Source organism: Aptenodytes forsteri, unplaced genomic scaffold (assembly GCF_000699145.1).
Source record: "Aptenodytes forsteri isolate BGI_AS27 unplaced genomic scaffold, ASM69914v1 Scaffold103, whole genome shotgun sequence".
Taxonomy (NCBI): domain Eukaryota; kingdom Metazoa; phylum Chordata; class Aves; order Sphenisciformes; family Spheniscidae; genus Aptenodytes; species Aptenodytes forsteri.
The window spans coordinates 924,112-947,715 of NW_008796051.1; the positions used below are offsets into that span (position 1 = coordinate 924,112).

Below are 23,604 nucleotides of genomic sequence, written 5' to 3' on the forward strand. Positions count from 1 at the left end.
GGAGAACGAAAGATTAGTATTTTATCAACTTCTATGAAGCCAGTCTCTGGATTCATTAAAAAAACTATCCCGCAGAAAGAAGCACTGCAGCAGTGTACAGTAGGTACTTTTTTCCCTGTCAGAAGGGTGTTTACCATCCTGCAGCATATAGTTTTACTGCGGTAATGACAGTATTTCCCATACTTAAAATGGGAAATACAGTGAACAAGTCTGGAAATGTTTCATTGCTGGTGGTAACTATCTGGATTCCAGTGGCAGCTTCTCTGTGATTTCGTTTGTATTTACCATTACAGAATCTGTATTGATTTAAAGTCTTCAGGCAAACACAGAAGACAGCACTGATAAAATTTAGCCTTTATTTCAACTCATAGCTTCAAGAATCACATTGCCAAACCTTGTGTTATACTGGGAAAAAAAAGGTGTGTCTTCAGCTAGCCCTTTCTCTCACCAGTACGCAGCCGTGGAAAACCCTGGGAATGCAGCTATTGGGCCAGCAGTGTTTTGCACAGTTCTGTTTTATGTCATTAGGTCAGGACAAGCAGGCAAAAACCAAAACAAGGGAAAAAATCAGAATGCATTAGACACCCTCATCACTACAAACGAGGGAACCCCAGTCTCATCCACTTAAAGGGTTAGCCATTAAAACTGCTTCTGGGTTAGACGAGTGATGCATCCTCTCACTATGCCTGAGCTTCCCCACATTTCATGCATTTATCAGAGATGTGAGTTTGATTTGGCATACTGGATCCTGGTGTTTCAGTTGTTTTTTGGGAACAGCGCTCTACCTTTGGCAGTCTGCTCTCCCATTCTAAATTTAACCCCTGCTAAGCAAAGTACGGCACCTTAAAGTGTCCAAGAATAGCGCTTGCCTTTCAGGTACTGTGTTAGCACCACATCCTGCGTCACTGTGGCTTAAAGATTTCTATATAAATAGCCTCTGAAACCACAAAAAAGAGCACTATCATACTATTTTGAAGGTTGCTCAATCTGCATATTTTTGAAGATGTGACTCCTTTGACATCTGGCACACAGTTTGCTCCAGTGTCCCCATAAAAGTCTGTAGATTTTGGCTATGATAAAAAGGAACAATAATAATGAAAAAAAAAAAAAGGCACTAAGTCTTCTCTTTCAGTTCACTTACTCCCACCTACTCATGAAAGGGCAATTGTATTGCAGCAGAATACTGAAATACTTTCAACACCAAAACTGGGCTGATTCCCAGCCACCTTCATCTCTTTCAGGGGTGTTCATGAGAAGTGCCAGACAAAGGTCATTTATACCCAGCCCCTATCTACCAAGCAAGGAAGGAACAGGCGTTAACGTTGCTGCTTTCTCTATAGCATGCCTCGACTGCAGCTCGGCTTTGTCCTGAGTCTTCTGCTGCTGGGCATGAAAGAGCCGTCTCTGTTCCCACTGAACTCTTGGCCTCTCTAGTGAGACTGCCAAAGACCACAGTAATTATTTTCTACTGTCACCTGTCTTCAGGCTAAGGGCAAAGCCAACTCGTCTCTCACAGCGACACAGAGAAGGCAAGCTGCTGCGAGGGCAGAGCTCGTGGCTGTGCTCACACAAGCGCTCCCCATGGACCTGCCGGGGAGCGTGCTGCTTCTGCAGGGCAAGAACTTGAAAATTCTTCCCTTTTAGCACTCTCTGCTTGCCAGGGACTTCAGTCCTCAAGGGATAAGGGATTTAAATGCCATTAAATGTAAAATCTTTGGCGGTTGAGAACGAAACCGTCCAGAAGTTTTCAAAATACAAAAGACATTTTAAACAATTCTCTGGGATGCGGACCAGGCCGATCTGGTAATAATTCACATCACCATGACGTATGGCAGGGCAGTACTTTACTTTTTAAAATAACCACTAATAACAGTTTGATAAGGTGTGGCAGATCAGCTACCTACAGTGCAGGCCACACCAATGGCTGCCAGAGGCAGAATATACCTGTGAAAGCATTTGTCTCACACCTGGAAAGCCTGAGACTGCATGCAGAGAATGACATGTGGCATCCAAAAAGCAAACCTAATTTGTTCTGCATGCTCTGAATGGCCCTTAGATCTGTCTAATCCCCTCCGACTGATCCCTCACGCTATGCCCACTGGACACATCTGCATGGCATGCTGCTTTGATCACTCCATGGGAGCAGGTTCTAGATGCAGGGCTGAGCTGTCTGCTCAAAGAAAGGGGACAACATATAAGCAGGGAGCCAGCCGTCAAAGAAACTGTAACTCCATTGACTTCCAGAAGCAGTTGTAAAAACAGTCGCAAATGGTACAGCAGCATTGAAAGCAGTCCTCTAAAAGAAAAACAAAAGGCTCCTCCATACTCTCTCTGTGGAAAACCACAAGAAGTTTCTGCAAGGTTATCAGTCCTCAAAAGAAGGTCTTAGTATGTCGAGGCCATGTACTGTATTGTATCCTTTTGCTTTAAACAATACAGGGTTGCGATCATGGATACGGGTTGTGAAATAGAAAACCTAACTAGCATAACACCAGCTGTTGTTCCCTGATGAAAGAGGAACTGAAGGACCAAGACTGCTACCAAACCATAAAGGCAATTTCCAGCTGGATTACCTTCAGCAGCTGCACAGGTCTGCAGCTCACCTATGGGGCTGAGGAAGGCAGCAAATTGACGGACTAGCAGAATCTGACCATTAAAAAAGATACCTCCTCAAATTCCTGCTGTCAGCTTCTGAATTGCTCCATGTTAAAAAAAACCTACAGCACCAAACAGACAGGCATTGCTGAATGATACCAGCACATGTCCAGGAGGTGAAACCTGGGGACACAGGAAATATGTTTCATTGCAATGCCGGCTAATTAAAGCACCTACACTGAGTACTCCTCCTGCAGCACACACCCAAAACAGTGCCTGCAAGATCATTCAGATGTTTTAATTCAGCACTGCTCACAGTAGTTTAAGTCAGATTGTTTTGGAACAGACACACTGATACATGAATTCGCAAGATTTCTGCAGTTGTTTTAGCAGATATTTGTGGGCTTGCACCTAAAGCAAACCAGAAGCTGCATGAGATAAACTGAGACCTTTGAGGCAAAAGGCCCTCCACTGAGGAATTTTGGGTTAAAAAAAAAGGCAAAAAACCAATTAGTACATTGTAAGCAAATCACTTGCAAAATCCTTCTACTCAGCAAAATAATTGCTTCCAAGAAGAACCTCTGCTGCTCCAAGTGAAACGCACAGCTTTTTTTCTTCTTCAGGAAGTGTAAAATCCCCTAACTATTCAGCAACACACTGAAAGAAGCCAATCAGAGCTGACCTCATTTCCTTTTAAAATGTTTTAACAATGAAAGGAACATTGAGACAACACTGAGGTAAACTCCAACGCAGCAGCAGTGTGTACGGGAGGTGCATAAAGGAGGAGACCTGATGCAAACTCAGATCAGCCTTTGCCTGACTTCATTTAAAGCTCCTGGTGATACTTGCTGGCTTCTCATCATTTTTCTGCAGAGCTCAGAGCAGTGGCTATAACAAAGCCAGGCTAGCAAAATTGGGGATAATGCAGCAAGGCAGAGGCCATTTCAGTGCTATAGGAAAAGTCCATGTCTCCAGCTGCTTGTCTTTAATAGGCAGGCTTTGTACCCTGGGGATTGATCACAGCTGTGTCTCAAATAATAAAAAGCCAAACCAACCAGCGCAACAGGCTTCAGATCTGCTGGGTTCTTGCTAGCTGTTCTGCAAACTATGAGGGGACGAGAAGAGCACAGATTTTTCTGTCGCTGGTACCTTCTTGGAAAGGCAAGCAACAAGGGATGAGTTTACTTGTTCCTCCTCCAAAATTAATCAGCATTCAGCTTCCTTAGTCACCTGGTGATGCCACAAGTGTTTTTACCGGCACCAGTGCTCTCTCTGCTGTCCTGCCATCCGAACACCAATATTGTAACTGTGTTCATTAATGCTCTATCTATGCGCTTAGAGAACACAGGGCTGGGAACAGGGCAATGACCAGGCAGGTCTTCCAGACTGACCTACTGCAAGTTTGATGATTCTATGGTATTTCCAGCACACATTTTTCTGAAAACACTCACTGTTTATATTTATCATTGACTACACTCCTGCCTTAAACAGTATTTATCAGAGAAGGCACATGCAAGTTTCACCAGCTCTAATCCAACCAGGATGCAGCGTTGGCATATGCAACGAGGCTGAACACAGCTATGGGTGCAGGGCAGATAATGTGGTCTGGGCAGGACAGAGTCTTCACTCCCTGCTAATTTCATCAGTGTTTGGCTGATCTTATGTCTGAAACCGGCTGAGTGCTTTGCAAAGCCCGCAGCGTTGGGATCCCATCTGAGCTGCTTGGGTTGGTGAGCTCTGTGCTCCAGTGCACAAGATGTTGTACCTGGTTGTGATTCAGCCGCCGTCCTCCCTTACTGACATGGCTTACATGCGGAGTTTGCTCCCCCTGCCTGACACACAGCCAGAAAAGCCCGCATCATGGGGCTTGAACCACGGGGGTTTTGCAAAACCTGGGCTGTGCGTGCCTGGGGAAGGGAATGAGCGAGAACAGGGAGGTGCAGGAGCACCGCTGGACCCTGCTTTCCCTCTTACCCTCCCAAAACCACGAGAGTTTTGCCTCAGCAAGTCATAAACAGTGTCACTCTCTCTCAGACAGGGATGGCTCTTGTTTTTTCTCTACATTGGTCAGAGAAGCTCCCTTGAGATTAAAGCCTGCTACTGTTTGCCATCGCTGTGACTGTTCACTGGCATCGAAGCTCTGTATGTTACTGCAATTGGCTATACATTATATTCATAAAAGAAAAAAAAAAGAAGGAAAAAAAGGTGCCAGTAACTGATCCACAGCCTGGATGTTCCTCATCTCCTCCTCCTTATTCTGCATCACAGAATAATACCTGCATTCATCAGGGTCACTTTGGGCATGAGTTCAGGGTTGATGGGAGAGGGTCGAATGCAGAGATCTCCCAGGGTTCAGTCATGGCTGTCAAACACTGCTGTTAGCAGCAGGTCTGAGCTTGAATGTTGCTGCAATGCAAGTGTTTTGAGTGGAAAATTCAGTCATTCACAGTAGATGGTGCAGGGTGCAGGCAAGAGCGAACACATCAAAAAGCAAGGAAATGAGTTTGTCTGCAAAATGCAGTACACGCAGTCAGGAGGCTTTGAGAGAAGCGAGATGACCACATACAGAACAATGAGTACAGGTAAAGGGAAAGGCAGAGGGAAGTATGCCAATGCCTGTAAGAGCACGGCACATCACTGCAACAGATGCATGTAAATGTTAACAGATGCAATTTAAAACTTAATCTTTTCCACAGAGATGTTCTATCAAGACATGCAAAACAGATGAAAAGAGACAACCCCAAAAGTTGTTTACAGCAGAAGAGGGTCATACGTGACCTGCCACCTCTCCATCCTTCTCCCTAGCTGCGCTTTCTGAATTTCGTGACACTACGGAAAATTGTCCCATCAAGCCGGCATCACAAGAGCATGAGCTGTCTCCTTCCTGTGCGGAATAACCAGCAGCACAAACTTGCTGACAAAACCCTTCCTTGCCACAATTCTTAGGTAATTTTTCTGGGAACATTCATACTTAAACCCATCTGCAACACGCTAAGCAGGGAGAAGGAAAGGAGTGCGAATTAAGGAACGGTACTGATGTCTCTCTCTGGCTCATTTAGTACTGCATGGCTTTCCAAAAGCATGTTGTTATCACAGGGTTAGAAATTATTTAATGCCACTGTGGTATCATGTTTGTGTTGCCTGGCTTCCAGGACATCTAACTGTTTTGGGTTTTTTTGTTTTGAGGAGTGGTGAAAGCAAAAACACTGGTGTGCCTCCATGCCAAGGGAAGTGACAGGACTCTCTGGGAGTCCTTGCTGGAAGACGCCCTGGAGGGACCAGGAGAAGGAGCCAGAGCAGCCTCCACTTGTGGCTTCCTCAGAGAAAAAAAAAAAAAAAGAGGCAGGCAGTTCACAGTGGTCCCCCAGGGAGAGTCGTGGCCACCCTCCCTGGTAACGCTCCCTGGCATCATGGCATTGCAAGTGAGCCGAAAACCTCGCTCATGGGAGGCAGACCTAAGCCCCAACCCAAACTCTTTACCCCAGTCATCTGTTGGGGTTCAGAGGCAACAACTATGATGAGGGCTCATCTTCCCTGCGCAGACCTGCCACCTACCCCAATGGGTTTTTTTCTCAAGCATTTGTAATAACTCAGGGACAGGACACAACTGGAGGCAGTTCCTGCCAATGCATCACGTGCAGACCAAAGGCATGTTTATCAGCTCTTGAGCACTCATGAACTCTAAGCAAGTCCTGGAGCCGGAGCTGCCACAAAGAGGGCAGCTGTGGTCACAGCAATGAGGGATCTCCTGGAAAAACCTCACACCAAGGGCACAAATTGCAATACGCATACACACCCTTTAATCTCAAATGATGAAAATAATCTAATACAAGTCCTCTCCATCTAAATTAAGGAACAATTCATATATGAAGTGAGCTACCAGATAATTAAATATTTCCAGATGTTTCTGTTACTGATATCTCTCATGCTGGTTCAGGAAGTTTCTGAACATATCACTAGCCTAGCAACTTTTCTCTCACAGCTCTTTAAAATGCTGGCAACGTGCCTGTCTTTTCCAAGCACTTTGCGTTTTATTTTCCTGGGGCATGAAAGATAGAGGTGTTTAAACAAAGAAAATATACTTCCAAGCTTCCAAGCATGTGGACTTTTTTTTTTTTTTTTAAAGTGGTCAGTCCATGTCACGGAAGTGGAGGAGATGGTTTCAAGATGTGGCAACATACATCTCTTATTATCACAGATTTCAGCACATGCATAACTCCACCATAACACTCTGTTGCAAAATGCTGCCTGCAAAATTGCATATGCGCAGCTTTACAGGCAATTATATCAGGATACTAGTGCCTTTTCTATGCACTGTACTAAGACTACTTTCTTAAGACAAAGAACCTTAACTGTTCAAAACAGTATCAGAAGCCTTCTGCTTGTGCTGACTTTTTTGTTGTGGTTTCTGCTTTCTTACATACATCTGAAGAGATGCTCAATGAAATTGCTGCATCCAGCAGACATTTCTCTTCCCTGTTTGAAAGCAACAGCAGCAAAAAGAGGCAGTGACCTTAAACTTCAAATGAAAAGAAGGATGTCAAAGTTTCTCTAATAAAACCTCTGGCAAGTATAATATTTTCTTTAGTAATTTTTGTTATTTTTTGGGACATCTGCACTCAACAGTGCAATATGCAATGGAGACATCCCATAACTGACACTTTGCAAGATTCCCTCTACTGTATGAGTCAAGGGTAACTCTTGATAGTCAGCCTATGGATGCAGGAGACCACTCTTGAAGCTTCTGGGAGAAAAGCATATTGTTTCAAAGTGAAGTGCATAAGGTACAAAGCTTATGAATGGATCACGCTCAGAGTTTTAATACATTTCATCACTGTTTTTTAAGGTCAAGGCCAGGTTTTAAAATCTGGTTCATGACCCTGCTAAGATTTCACCAACGTTTTCAGTGAAATCCTGGTGTTAACACAGCCAAATGCAGAACTTGTGCTTCAGCCAGCTCTGGATCCAGCTCCCTCCATTCATTTTAAATGGAGAAGGAGATGTTAGAAATTTGAGGCACTGTCATATGCACTGTATCCTGGAAAATTGCTACATCTGTTGCTGAACATCCCTCCTGAAGGGAAATACTCAGTCAGGCACAATTTCTTTCTGGATCAAGCCTTGACTGGCCATTTTCTCTGTGCAATCTACTTTTTCAATTATTGATGCTCAATCAGGTCCTGAGTTTAGGAACTGGAAGTATGTGGCAACCAGGTTAAAATAAAATAAAACAATTTGGAAAAAAGTACCTTTTCGGCGTCAAGTTTCCCAGAGCACTGAGGAGGGGTTATAGTCTTCCTAGAACAAGCAAAATTTTGGGGAGCCTGGGAAAAAGTGTATCCTCTGTACCTCTAACCACTGCCATGCAGAAGGACCTGCCCCAACCCTGCTCAGTGTCTGTGGGCTCCACTGGACCCAGAGGGGCTACTCAGGGCAAGAAACCCCCCCAAAAAACCCAAAATCTCAGCAGCAACAGTAAAACGACCTTTGCTGGCCAGTGGCCAAGGGCAGGGGGCTCTGTCGCACCCCTGTGCCCCCCTCCCTTGGACCTGCCCAGCCAGGGAAGCTGGGAAGCAAACACCTGCCTACCCAGCGCTGCAGGCAAGGTACTCTATACCCCTTCCACCGAGGCAGTGCTCTCCTTCAGTCAGAGAGATAAATCAACAAGAGGGCTCAATGGTGAAGATTTCACTGTACTATTTTCTAAACATTCCAAGGGAAAAATTTTAAAGTTCCATAGAAAAAAATAATAGGGGATTTTTATTTATTTATTTATTATTTATTTTTAATTCTTAGCAACTCAAAGTTTCTAGGGAATTCTGAATTTCTTCTGAACGTAAGCAACTTGCAGGGTATGTAACAGGCAATTTCAGCAAAAACAAAAAAAACCCTGAAACATTTAAAAAACTAGGAAAAAATTTAAACAATTCAGCAAAAGCATAGTGAATTAAGTGCTCCCTGTTAATTAAATCATGTTTGCTTCTAAAATCAATGTCCATATCCATAAAAGAAATGTAAAAGATTAAATACTCAATGCATGTTACCAATAACAAACAGTTCGATTAGCTCTACTCTTACCGTCTAAATACATGTATTTTTTATGCACACTGGAAAAAACATGGTACTGCCACCAGCAGGGTAAAAATGCAACAAATGCTTCTTCCATTTCACATCCTCGTTCCAAAAACTCAGGGAAAAAAATAATTTGCTCTTCTTCCAGGAGTAAATAACTATATGCTGGATATTTATGCCTATGACAACGGTTTTCAGGAAGGTGGCTACCCTTTGTTTTCTGGAAACAGGCCTGGAATCGCTTTTCTCTGCCATGCCACGAGCCAGGAGAGCCCGGCAGCCCGGTCCAGCTCAGAGGCACCTGAGAAGGGGCCACCGGTGCTGTGGGACAGGGCGGTCCGGGCTGCGATGGCCCCGCAACATCCTCCCACAGCTCATGGTCCCATGGACAGTTGTGGCGGCTGGGCTCTTAGAGGTGTGGTTCTTGCCTGCCAGCTGAACGGGGGCAAGGCCACAGAGATAAAGTTATAAATAAAGAAAGGGAATGGACAGACGGGAACAGAGGGAGGGGAGAGGGAGGGCGGGTGAAGAATCAAAAAAAATTAAATAAAAGGAAAATCTCACGGGAAACAGCATCAATCACTACTGTGTTCTCTGGAATGTGCTTAAAAGGTCACATTTCTCGAGTGCATATGGCTTTATACGCACCTCTCACACTTACTTGGTGGGGCAAGCAAGGCAGCACTGCGTATCTGAAAGCCTTCTGCTCTTTAAAAACCACCACACAGCAGCACACGGTGAATGCAGCGCTTGGATATTTGATGGATTAATAGACTGAAAGCTGAACTGTTCATCTAAAGAGTGCTACGTTAATTACTTCCAGTTAATTAGTTTGCTTTGTTTGTTTATTTAAATTGACCCCTCCTCACTCTAGGCTGAACCAAGCCATGCTTTTCTGCTGGAAAGACAGAAACCAGCACAACTCATTTCATGCAGAACACTGGCTAAACAGCCAAGGATTAGATGCTGATTATCCTCAGTGAAGGATCATTTTATCCCCATGGTCTACAGAAGCCATATAGCCTATTAATCAATATGCATTCCCTTTACCTTTTTTTTTTTGTGTGTGACAACCATAGCAAGGACATTAAGCTATAACAGACTCTGATATTACTCTCTCCTTGTTGAAGGAGAGTAAATCCAAAATGCAATTGGAAGACAAAGCCTGTCCACAAGGCTGAGCATCAGGCAGCAAACAAGCAGCAAGCAATGATCCCTTGGCACCTGGCACCCCTACACCTATGTCCCACAACATTGCTTCTACCCGGGGCAAGGGTTTTCTGGGAAACAGGTTGCAAAATGCAAAAATGCACAACAGGGACATGCAGAACGACGTCCAGGGGCCAAGCAGGAGAGTGAGTTTTTGCCGGTGGCCGTTTCATGCACCTCCTGTCCCTGCAGTGCGGAGGCAAGCGCCCTCCCTGGGGATGGGAATGGTGTGGGTAGAAGTCCCTGCCGAAACCTAGGGAGGAGGGACCAGAGCCAGCTGCCGGATTAACAGCTCTCTTGGGGAGTCTGCATCTTCTCTCCTCACCTGGGGCTGACAGGCTTTTTCAACAGAGATCTCATTAAGCCCATAGTGTGCCTGAGAAAGAAAAATGAAGAACCCCCCATATCTTCATGTATTCAGAGTTAAATCCTGCAGATCACTGTATATTCTGGCACCAAAATCAGAGCAAGCGAAAAGCCAATTTGCTTCATTTCCCATTTTGCTGTGTTACACAACAAGCACATACATTGAAATAGTAATAAAAACAAAATTGTGATCTCTTTAAGGAACAATGAATACATTCCACTACTGTATACAGTGTACACAGTATATAGTGTATATCCACTACAAAAGATACTTCCAAAAAGATGCTTTGTTGAAATAAATTCATAAATCTTCATGGAGCACTCACACAATTTCCAGAAACTATGCCAAGCATTATCAGAAATGCCAATTTCTTCTGTATTTCACAACGTACACACTGTATCAGCTTCAGTGACCAAGGTACTGTGTTTCTTCCACTCTCACCTAACTCTTCCACTCTTCACCTAACAGTGAGAGTTATCTCCTTTTCTCTAAGATGAATTATTGACTTGTCAGCTTCAGAACAAGAATTTTAGGCAGCACATTTTCTTAGGAAATAATTCTTCAGTTTCCTAAATGATGCTTGGTATGAACCGGCATACAGAGAAAAAAAAAAAGTACACAGTTTGCAACTGCATGCTTCAAATTAACCCTATGGCTAGTCAACCTCTGAAACAAAATACAACACAAATTAAAATTCAACCAATTTACCTATTCATCTTGCCTGAATACAAGTCTTTCCTTCCTGTTACTGTCAACCTTATAGTTTGTTTGGTTTTTTTTAACCTTTAAAGCTTGTGCATCACCCCACCACGTCCATCCTGCATGTTGTTGGGAAACCCTTTCCGTAACCCACCGGCATCTGTGTGGCTTCTAGCAGCACAACCTACATTTCGGGTAATTTCTGGGAAGTCAGGTTGAAGACCTTCTTCAAAAAGTATCTTCCATGGCCCTGAAAGGTACATCCGTTGCAATGCAAACCTCTTTCTGTTTTCAACACTCACACCTGCAACTGAAGTAACTTAAAAGTTTCATTTGCGCCTAGTGGCAGTTACCAAACGGAGACAGTGGCTTTACTACGGCACATGCTCGAGAGCCTACAGCAGAAGAGTAGCTGACCAAGCAAGCCTTTTGCTATTTTGCAATTATATAAAAACACTCCATACCTAGCTGACAAACCATATGCTTGAAGTGAAGCAGTAGGTGCAAACAAATGGAGGCTTAACTCTGAACTATTTAAATGCAGATCATGACCTCTCCATCTCCTTCACAGGTGGAAGATAGAAATGTCTCAATCTCACATGGAGGATGAGACTGAAATACCTGAGGATATCAGCAGGATCACAAGATACTGTGTTCACCTCTTGCCTTAAGGTAAAAGACTAGCTTGTGGTCTCCTCAGACACACTCCGCCACTCCTCCAGGAAGCAGGAAGGGCAAAGTTTTAAAGCTGCATACTGTTAATATGTGTTTGGAAACTCAAAAGGTAGTTCAAATGAGAACTCCAAGAAATACATATAGCAGTTGCTTTTGTGTGCAGCAGCATGTAAAGCAGAGAGCTGCTGGGGAGGGGAGACTGGATAATGTCAGTAGGAAACCCAGACAGAACAGGGGCTTTTGATTCAGAAATTTAAGAGCCAAATATCTCTCTGCATTGACATTACTTCAGAAACCACACATTGGAAACTAAAAATACACTACTTTATATAGGGTGGAGGGGCAGTCCCAGCCTTCATATTATTTGGCTTCCATGCAATCCTTACTTTTTTTTTTTTTTTGCTTGGGCACATGCATGGCAAAGGCAAAGGATCTCCTGGAAAATGAACCGGTCAGCACTGAACGCCATTTCACTATTCGCCTCCAGAGGAGGAGCCAGAACATGATGGTATGCCCTGCTGACACGACTTTGAACATAAAACACTAGCAGACACGCTTTGCAGGTCTGCCAGCTCAAGACAAACAATTTTTCTATCACAAATTCTGTTTTGACCTGTGCAAGCAGGGGTTAAAAACACCCACACATCATTCCCAGCCTGCTTTCTACAGCGTGGTACGAGCAGACGGGAGTTGTCACGCATTTCTTTTTGCAGAGAAGACATGACTTTACTCTTTCAGCCAGTGCCTTTCCCCACCCATGACGCTCTTCACAGCCTGGAGTTAAGTGACTCTTTGTAGCCCCTTTGCCAATTAACTGAGAGCAAGGGACTGTTTTACACATCACTTAAAGTTGACAGTTTCTTACCATGTATTGAAAGAAATATATTTCCCCATTAAAGAGTTACTGAAGGTAGACACCTCATTGCTTGAAGTAGGTACCCAAACTCATGGCTACGCTAGTAAATTTTTCATTGTAACCCGCCTTTATCAAAAGTAGACCTTGTAGCACCAGCTGCTGATTAATAGGCACAATATGATTGACTTCTTAATACCGTTATTCACCAGACTCTTCACTCTGCATGCCAGCTGAAAAGATAAATAAAAAACCAGCCTGTTCCTCATATGTTCACGGTTTGAAATGAAAGTTTTTTTGTAATTATGTAGAAGTTTTTCCTCCCAATTTGTGGGAGCTAGCCGAAATGCACGTGCAATAGCATCAGCAGTGAAGCAGGCGGGCTGTGAGGGGCAGTGTGTCACACGGGAGACCCGCAGGCGCTGCCGCGTCCCTGGCGTGGTACCCCAGCCTGTTTTGGGGTGTTAGTACAACCGCTCCAAGTTGGGAAGAGGGAGCACAGTTTCAACGGCACCCTTTTCTCTTACATAAGCAGGATGCAGTTATAGTAGAAAATGTCATCAAATATGTTTATTTTGGTAATTAATGAAGGTAACCAACTTTAAAAAAATCCAACACATCATCAAGGAACTCCAGTTACATATCTAAACCCACTTAATATATTTTTAAAAATTTCATTCAGTTTTCCTTTTATGAACTACAGTTTTCAATTTTAGTTTGTTTAATGGAAGAAAGCAGCAACCATTCTATAAATATGCAATAGATTTACACAGCTTTTTTTCTTTCTCTCTATATACACAGCTTCTGCTTGGAAAATTCATCTCTACATTACTCCTCATACTTCTAGAAAAGTAAAAAGTGGGCACTTAAAAGCAACTTCAAACAAGTGGAGACGAGAATTATCAATGCCATATGTCAGAACAAGTTCTTTCTAAGGTTACATCAATATCAGAAGATGGGAAACAGCTCCCAAAAACTGCTTTTAGGAGAACAAGGAAGGTACTGAGTCCAGGGTCAGAGGAAACGATTTCCATGAAAAGAAGATAAATGCAGGAGCTTGGCAGCTTTTCCTGCTTGTAACAGCTAAATTCCCTCCCCCTTCTTCAGCAGACGACGACTTCTTTCATGAAGGAAGATATTTCAAAAATCTTAACTGTACTTGCATATCTATGGCTATATTAGCAAATTCGTACTCAGATACCAAGCACTTTATTAAAGGAGAAAGAACTAAGCAGATAGCTCTTACTCCAACACAAAGAAATACAACAGAAGTGCTCTCTCTCACCCCCCTCGAACTTATCTGAACTTTTTTTTTTTTTAAATAACCTCATAGGCTTTTAGCGCTAATATCAAGGAATTACTATTTCAACCTACTGCAACACACAGAGGCTGCTCTCCTAACATCAGCCCCACAGCGGCAGACGGCCAGCCCTGTGGCAGGTATGTCTGGGACAGTTTTACAGACTAAGTTCTCACTTCCCCAGATGCAGAACTTATGGTCACCCTGCCCACAAACTTCAAAGCACTCATCCCTGGGCGTTCGAACACCTCCTGTTTGGTGGCCTGGAAACCAAGTATTTTCACTTATGGTCATTCCCCTTGCTCCAGTACTTCATTAAGCAGCACAGACTGATGGGCAACACTTGAGTGTGGAAAAGAAATGCTTCAGACTTAACAAATGATGTCATAGCTTCTGAAGTCTCATGACCTTCCATACAAGCTCTGAGTCCTTTTACCTGCTCTCCAGGCACTGATGGGAAAGGTTATGTGTCTGCCAATGGACCTGCCACATACACAAGAAGCACACTTGAACATAACATTAGCATTTCTCCATGTGGATACAAGGAAAATGAACTTCAGAGACTCTTTTAGGCTGAGCAAAGCGGAAGGGTGGCATGAAGGTTTCCTGAATGAGAACTGCAGAAAGCATGGGGATTTTCTGTTGCTGTTGTTGCTTTCAGCTTTAAAGAAGGGCATCAAATATGTAAGTGTGTGACAGAAGCTTACTCATGGAAGGGCTGAAACAAAAAGTTTGAAAAAAGGAAAAAAAGATAAAGACCTTTGTCTGAAAGAAAAAAGAAAAAAAAAAGCAGTCCACCTGTGACCTCAGTGACAGCGTCCCCAGTTGTATGAAATAGGAAAATAGGAAGTTGTTCTGCTAATAAAGCCAGAACCAGAAGAGCTCAGAATCACATTTTTCTTTCACATTCAGGTTCAAAATACATTAATTAAAAAATTGCACAAACTAAGCCTTTTCCTTGACTACGCTTTTCATGCTGAGACTAGAAGGGGGGAGGCACAAAGGCTGTTGTCTGAAGGCTGTCACTTACTGCCGACCATTTCCCACCCCACTGACTGGCTGCTGTACCTCATGTGTCTCAGCAAGCTTTTCCACCAGCAATAACTTTGTGTTTTGATGTTAAGAGCCATAGTTTCATTGAAACTATAAAGGCAAAAATAATTTGGGGTTTAAAATTCTATTCTTCTGTTTTCATGGATTACCCCAGAAAAACAGACAACCCAGAATACTTACTCACACTGCTCATGTGCAATGAAGCAACGCACAAGGAGGAGCACCACTTCTCCTCTCCCACAAAACAGTCTCTTGTTCTCAGTGTTTTCCACTGGTGGAAACAAATGATTGTTCAATGCCTCATTGAATGCAGTTTTACAATGCGACAAGTTAACAGCTGGCATTTTTGTTCATGTAGTTTCTCAAGCTGAGGTCTAGCTGTAAGTTTGGCTTAGCATTTGTGCAGTTTTCGCTGAAACATGGAAAGGACAAACAGTATCTTAAAGATGAAACAAACCCATAGCTGGACACGGACATTACCCTAGATCTTCTAGACTGCAAATGCGTTGCTTTAACAGTTAACCAAGGATATATCAGTTTTAGCTGAGGATGTAAGAAATTTAACCCAGAGAGTCAGTGAAGAAATTAAGTAAAACATGTAGAACCAAACTCCCCATGCAACTATGTGCTTTCTAGACGACAAAAGTGTTATCTTGCAAGCAGTCATTTAGTAAAAGCGTTATTGTTGCCTCTTCTAAAAGAACAATTCCCATCTTCAGTTTCAAAAAATTCAGCTCAAAAAGCCCAAGATCAGTAGGTCTTGGTCACGTGCTGACATTTTACATGTAAGCCTTCCTGCACATGCTGATTTTCAAATTTTTTCCTTGGTAACAATTTCTACCCTGGACCTTCAGCTTATCTCAAAGTTTACCAAGACCTCTGGGTTAGAGCAAATGTCCCACAACATGTCCCTGTCTGCACTATTTTGGAGAAGCCCAGGTTGATGAGTACTCACTCGTGGATGTAGCACTGCTAAGTGGAATCAGATGGCACAGCGAGATACGGTACTAATTCATTTTGGGTTAGTGTGGATTTTCATTAAGTCAATTTCACTCCTTAGCCAGCAGTTTGTTATTTCACCTGGATCCAACAGAAAAGGTTGGATTCTATTGCTTGGGGGTAAGGGTGTGATTTCCAAATCCTATTGTTCATAAAGAAAAATAAAACTCCTTTTTGAGAAGCCTTGTTGAGAAGAATATCTACTTTTGCCAATGCAATTCATTTTTAGAAGCCTTTTGGAAACAAGAAAGCCTATGCAAGCAATTATAATTTATTTTTTTTTAATCAAAAGCTGAACATGAGTACAAACCAAGAACTACTCTAGGTTTATCCCTCTCTGGCCATTCTTGGAAGAATGCAGAGAGCTTTCCTTTGCCCTTTAAATTTATTTCTTCCCTGAAAAGGTAATAAATTATACTGAAGTTGGGGGAAAGACTTTTATTAAACAAGGACTCATTTCCGTCATATGTAAAGGAGTGGATTTACTAGAGGGATTTTCCCCCTTCAAAAATAAAATAAAATAAAACCACATTCCTGCCTTGGGAAATGATGGAAGTTCCTCAAAGCACAGTTTCAAAGGATCCCAAATGAAAATAAATAATACTTATTCTTAACTGAAGGGGGAAAGAAGGGGGAAACTTCCAAATGGTTTCCCCAGGGTGAAGCAATGAATTACACAGGGATACCTGGAATACTTTAGAGAAAACTCAGTTACCAGGGACGTATCAGCTTTAGCTGGGGATGCAATAAATTTAATTGGGAGAGTCAGGGAAGAAATTAAGCAAAGCATTTAGAAAGAGACTCCCAACACACCCAACCAGGCTCCGGGTTCAGAGAAAGTGCTGCCTGGATCCAAAGCACCAATAACTTCTGCTTCAGCAAGGAGAGCTTGCACGGGCTTCTTTTGAAAAAGTAAGCTACTTATGAAGTTTATCGCATAAACAAACTGACCACAGTGTAATTTCCAGATGCTGTACTTCCTTATTCTTTGTCCTTTCAATATCCTCGCCAGCCAAGCAGTACTGGGAAGAGATTTGGTTTGGGGCTACTAGACAATTCAGAAAGATCAACTGGAATTCATTTGCAGGACTATAAATGGCAATAAAAATGATCAGTGACTGAGATTTAGAGAGACAGATTAAAGTGTCAGAGAGCACACATAGTATCACTTTTACTAGCGGCATAAAAAAACCTAAGCAAGCAAGAAACATCCTATGCAAGTCCAAAGGGTCTTAAATTTAAGACACACTCCAATCACTGCATAATTACGTACAGATTACAGTTTAGATCCCTAGCAAGTTTTCATGCCTCTATTATTTTAACTTAAAGCAGAAATCCATTTTGCTGATGAAATGTAACGAACTGTTTTTTAATAGTTCTTTGCGAAAATTTGTCTTCCTTTTATAAAACAGTGCTAGATCTGTCTAATATAGTAATCAAGCTATATTTACCAAGAAAATAAGAATTTGACATTTACATGTATGAACATAAAAATATTAGTCCACTCATTATGGATAACAGACATCATGAAAATTCTTTTTTTTGTTATTTAATCTGAATGATTTCACAATGACATCTTCTAACAAATATAAGCATTAATTTGAAGATTTCCATTCTGCTTCACCTATCTGCAAGCTGAATGTACACTTTATTTTTTAAAGTCAATACCAAACATGGGGGGGAAAAAAAAGATAATACTGCTTACTTAGTAACAGGAAGCCCTGGAAGCCACCCCCACCCCAAACCGTATGTGTTATTTTCCTCCAGGGAAGCTTCCAAGGAGCAACTACAACTACTCTGAAGGACTTCTGCTAAGAAAAGAGAAAGAAATCCAAGCCATCAAAAATCCTGTAGGATAAGGTGTGCTATAAAAAAAAAAATCTTATGGAGTAATTTTAATGAAGATTTCACTTCTTCATGCAAATATTTAATGATACAGCTTGAAAGTATTGCTGTCGCACTGCAGCTCTGAAAGCACTTATTATAAACCTTCCCTCTCCAAACAATGGTAATAAGAAATCTTACAAACTCTATGAGGAGCGCTCCATTTAGACTACTGTCATCAGCCACAATTTCCCAGTTTACTTGACTGTGGGTTAAATTCACAGTTTATGCACTTTTAAAATATACTTATCTAAAAACACTAGGACTGCACATAACTGCACCCTGTGTGCTAAAACAGAAAGTCATTGATGCTCAGACTCGTATTGCCAGCGCCAGGTCCAGAGTTTATTGCCCTGTTTTTCCATCAGGACTACATCAATACACAAGTGACATTACTGTGACGCAGGGGTCAGGCAGGGTTGGTGACTCTGAATGAACCCCCCATGCTGGCCACAGGGTAACCCGGTATTTATGGCTTCATGCTCCCCCACTTCCAGAGAAGAAGCTGTGAAACGTACTGCTTTCATCTGAATGTCAGCCTGATCTCACTGCCCAGCCCAGCTCTCTAAGGAAAATGTAATAACATCAAGGAAAAAAAACAACTGGATGCTGCTCTTCTCCAAACGGGGCCACCGCTACCTGGTGGAAGGACATCTCCAAGCTAAGGCAACATCCTCATTTTCAGTAATCTCAGGGAAAACACTGCTGGAGAGCTCGGCTCTCTTCATGCCAGCAGGAATCCTCAGGGAGGAGGTGAATAGGTGAAGTTTTCATGTTCCAGTTACAGGGCTCAGTGTTAAACCCTGGCCTCTCCAAAAGATCCTCTTATCAGTTGCATTGCGCTACCACAGCTGATGTTTGCTTTGGCCCACCAGAATAACTTTCCACGGGCAGGGAAGGTCTGCCAAAGTTCAACTGATGCCATAACCAAGCTCTGTCTAGACAAGATCATCTTCATCTCGGCCCAGGACCACTTACTTGGTAACTGCTGGAATACAGTTAGTAAGGCTTAGGTAGGTCAAAGCCTTACGACTTAGGGGCTGATGAAGATAGGCCATGCCAGTTAACCACCTGACACTGCATGAGGCGTATGGAAATAAAGACATGCCTCTGGCAAAACACAGGGTGCTGTCATTCCAGTTGCAGTACTATTTCACAGTCTTTTTATTTTCTACTGAAAATCAAGTGCTCTTACTGCATGAGGAGAGGAAGCGGGAAAAGATGCAGACTGCATGCCAGAAGAGACAGCATTGATATTGAAAACATCTTTTAAAAAATGTGCCTCCACAGAACTTCGTGTTTTTGATCTTGGAATGAAATGCTGCATATCAATCAATCACCCACAAAGGTTAAAGTTACCAATAATGCACTTTATTTGCTTTAACTGTCTGGCTACAGCATATGTTGACACTCATGTGCATTACCATAGTTATTTGCTGCTTTCCATCCCCATTTGGTGCCTAGTTGTGAAAAAAAGCTACAAAAGTACAAAGATAAGTCTCTCCTGCAATTCGTAACTGTGGCAGAAAGGGCAGGGAAAGAAGCTGTTGCTGAGCAGTTCCACCCTTCCAGATGTTTATAGTGAACTTCCAGATGTTTTCATTGCATTTATTGCTTCGTTATAATAAGTAAGGGACTGTCTTCAAACACAGTGAGACTCCTCTAAATCAAAACAGTTTATACAAAAAGAACCTTCACTTTTTTATCTGTGCCCACATTAGCTTCCAAATTTTACAGAATAAACCACATTCCTCTAAACAAAGTGGATGGTCTTACAGGCGGGAAAGGCCTAAGTGTCTTTTTAGTTCCCAGGAACATAAAGGGGTAAGCAATTATGAATTCATTGTTTGCTCTCCCTATGCCCTGGGGTCTGGCTGTGGCGCTTGGCTCAACAGGCATGCCTAATTTTGGCCAAACACCATTGAGAACTCACCCAACACAGAAGGCTAATTGGCAGGACTGATAAAATACACGTAAGGGGTTGTTGCTAATTTAAAATTCAGTTATAAAACCTCTGTATCATAATCTCACAGTCTAACTTCTAAATAGAGAAGAGTGCCCAAGGATGTGCATGGAGGTATAGGGAAGAGTTATCCACATTGTAAAACCAAAAGCTGACAAATTAAGGATGGGTATTTAATCAGCATTTAGGCAGGAGAATGTACAGGCTAACTTTCCAACAGTAGTGATCTAAGCTGGTAGTTATCTACAAATGCAGGTATGTAAGAACCCCTGAAAGACTCTAGCCTTTCAACACTTATTCCAGGCTGTGGAAATCCAGAGCAGAGCTAGTTTTTTCAGCCCTGAGCTCTGAAATCCTTTTTCAGTGCTTTCACAGCTTCTTAAAACAGTAGTTAGATATTGTCATCCATTTTTGGGCCAAACCTGCATTTGGCTGGGTCAAATGCATTCAGAGTCTAACTATGATCTTCGCCAGAAAAACAGTTTAGCTTTGTCCTTAAACGTAAGATAAGAGAATGTGGAGGATGGAAGACAGGATGCCAACTTTCAGCTGTTGTATCCGCTACGTTTCTGCCTGTTCCCTTGATTGCTCATTTAAACGTAACACATGGTGGTGGTGAAAGGCAAGGTGTCATTGAGCTGCAAGCCAAACCAGACCCGATTTTATGGCTATGTGCAGTACACAGATCAGTCCTGCCTTAGCCCCATCGCAAAGGAAAGGCATGCTCTAGAGAAAGAGCTTTATGTCCCTTGTTACTTTCGAAAGATTTCAAAAGCAGCCTCGTTAAAAGAAAAAAAGGGCTCAACTATGAAATCACTTCCTTCTGTTTAAAATATTTTACTCAAGGAAAAAAAAACAAAAGGGCATGAAAAGGGAAAAAAAAAAAAATCTGTTCTCTGCTTTTGACTTGTTCCTAGGATTCAGCATCCCACCAGCTCTGTGGGATGACGCAGTGTGCCAGATCCCGACCGCTCCAGCCAGCGCGTCAAGCGGCTGTAGCCCTCCCCACACAATCACCCTCTTGTCAGAGGCGGCTGGCATCCGCCCCGCACATGCTGGCAGCATCGCCGCCAGGAGGACTGCACCCCCTTTGGGGCAGCTCTTCTCCTCTTGGAGCAAGGCAGCAAGGCGCGAGGAGGGCAGGCGGTGTTAGGCAGCTAACAAACAAGAAGCTCTTGTATTAATTCCCTCCCCCTCCTGTCCCCAAAACGTAGCATAGATGGGGACAGGGGAAAAGATGATCTTCTGCTTGCAGCAGCAAGGCTCTGCCTGGGAGTACAGCCAGCAGGACAACTTCAGGAAGACCCATTTATGGAAGTTTAAAAGTCAAACGAACAGTTCATTGCTGCCCAAATCACAAGGGGGTTACTTACAGCTGAGCAGCACTTTAACAAAGATCCTAAGATGGACTGGTTTGTCTCCCTCTGCCAATGCTCATAGGTTTACTCAGACTCCCAGCTCTGTTTTTCCTTGGTTCCCAAGGCACCCTCCCTCTCCTCCAAAAATGAATTGCCTCCTCCGGGGTAAGTGGGCTCACACACACCTTTTCTGCCTTTCCCAAAGCTGAAGCAGATAAACTTGCAGCACTATGCATTGACTACCTTTGCAAGAAGGCACTCAGGAAGTATGACACTTGAAATCAAATCTTCTGCTTGTGAAAATTTTAAGCCAGACTTGCAAGCAGACTGCAAGCAGTGCCAGAGCACCAGGACATCCGCCTGATCAACAGGCTGACCGCACTGTCTACTCCAAACTGAAACATCGCCTAACATGCGCTTCAAAGCGATGCTTAGCTTTTTTTTTTCTTTAGAACCACAAGACAATCCTCCACTGGAAGTGCATATTCAGGAATATGGGACAGCACTCAGCAGCTGATGGCAACAAATGAACTTTTCTCATGGTTCAGCTAGCAGTCTGCTTAACACCTTGATGTATGAACATTTAGCTTCTCAAAAGTCTCTGTGGTTGCTCCCGATTCTTGGCTTCGGGCTATTTTTTTTTTTTTATTATTATTATTTAAAAAACCCCCAAACCACAGCTGTTTCCCAGCCATTTTTATCTTGCAACTGTGTCTCACAGGTGATAGGGAGGTGAAAGCGTTGCTGCTTCTTTACACTAATAACCCGATGACTGACCTCCTCCAACCAAAGGAACCACACTGGTTTGAAAAAAAAAAAACCCAACCTTTTCAAAATAATATTGAAGTGGGACATCCAAATACAGGATGAAGAGTGTCATAGCCTGGGCGTGCCTTTGTTTTCTTCAAACAGATTTAATAAAATAATACATTACCTCTCTCTGTAAATAGTGTTTTATGCAGATTAGAAGAGGTGCTAAAGCAGAGTGTGTGCACAACACTGACTGACTTTAACTGCACGACTAACAAGAAATAAGGTCCTGTTTGAGTTTTGAAGAAAACTTCAACATGTGCTACCTGCAGTCCTGAAAAATCATACTGCAAATAGCCCCAATGAGGAATCAGAGAGATTACTGATCAGTAGCTAAACTTGAGTCACCTTCAGTTTGGCTAATGCTACTTAACCTCTGGAGTTGTTCCACTGTTTCCAAAAAAATACCTAGAAAAAATAAGGTACTTATTAGGGAAAAAAAAGGGCTACTTTATGTTCCTCGTACACCTCTACTGTTGTGGCCACACTTGGTGGCCTGTACATCTTCCCTGTGACCTCTGCTCATAGGAGAATGGAGGAGGGTGCATTCACCACCCACCCTTCCAGCTGCGTACATTCCTCTAGTCCCATACATGCTTGGGATTAGCTGCCACGTACTATTTATTCAGTGACTATTTATTTATTCCTACAACTCTACATTGCACTGGTATAAGCGCTTACTATTTCCCACTTTTTTTTTTTTTTTTTTTTTTAAAAGTCTGAGCCAGTCTTTCACCTCACAGGAAATACTCCACTGCTGTATGAACAGCAATTCATTCAGGAGGGAAAACAAGGATCTATTTCCTAAAAAGACCGCAAAACCTGAATTTTCTTTGTGTTCTTAACCTCATCTTGCCTTCTGCGAGGAGGATCACAGAGGTGGGGAGGGACAGATTTCCGAACCACCAGGCAGTCAGGAGAGGTTTTACCCACCACTACAGCCTCCCTCGCAAAACTCATAGGAGATTCTTTCCCTGAAGAGAAGAGTAGGACACGTAGGAATATGACTTATCAATGGCTGAACAGGTTAGTCAACTATACAGTTCATATTCTGTTTACAATGCTAATCACTAGGTCAGAGAGCAAAACATACATTCTTAAACTAATATATGAGTTGACGCAGTGACACATCAAATCTCTGCAACTATTCTGCTGTGTTTGTGCAGACAGTAACTGCTAGAAAGAACAAGTCACGGTGTAAAGCCATGGAAATCAGGATGTCAAAGCAAGAACTGGGGCTAAGTTTTGGCCTTTGCAGACGGTGTACAGTTGCATTTATGGACTACTAGGGCAACTTCACGATGCAACAGGGTACTGGCATCCCAAGAGACCCGTGTACTGTTCTGAAGGATATAATGGGTGGGAACACAGCTTGGGACAAGGAGACAACTAGCACCATTCCTGCTCATTGTGGTCTGCAGCAACAAAGAGCAGAACAAACTGCAAAGAAAATCACCAGGGAATGGTACCCAGTATCCAGGCTGTGCTTTTGCATTAGGAAACTGAGAGCCCCAGGCAAAAACCAAATACAGCCATCCAAAAAAAGACAGGAACCTGCTGACTCCAAAGTGTGTCATATTTGCCTCATGTTTCCCTGTTTTCCAAGCCCTGAACCTTAGGCACCTCCTGAGCAGTGTGCTGAAGCACAGCAGTGCCTCACGTGCTACTTTTCTGTATTAGCAAATCGGCAGATACTCAGATGTGCCAAACATTATAGACCTGAGCAAACTGTACATGCAGTCCTGCTTAACATGCAAAATCTTTTCA

The 23,604-nt window shown here is 42.9% G+C and overlaps 1 protein-coding gene across 1 annotated transcript in view; it reads right to left on the minus strand.

The window, feature by feature from the left end:
- The window catches only part of LPAR1 (lysophosphatidic acid receptor 1), a 49,128-nt gene that overhangs the window by 12,076 nt on the left and 13,448 nt on the right, over positions 1-23,604 (minus strand). The gene's annotated exons all lie outside the window — the stretch shown is intronic.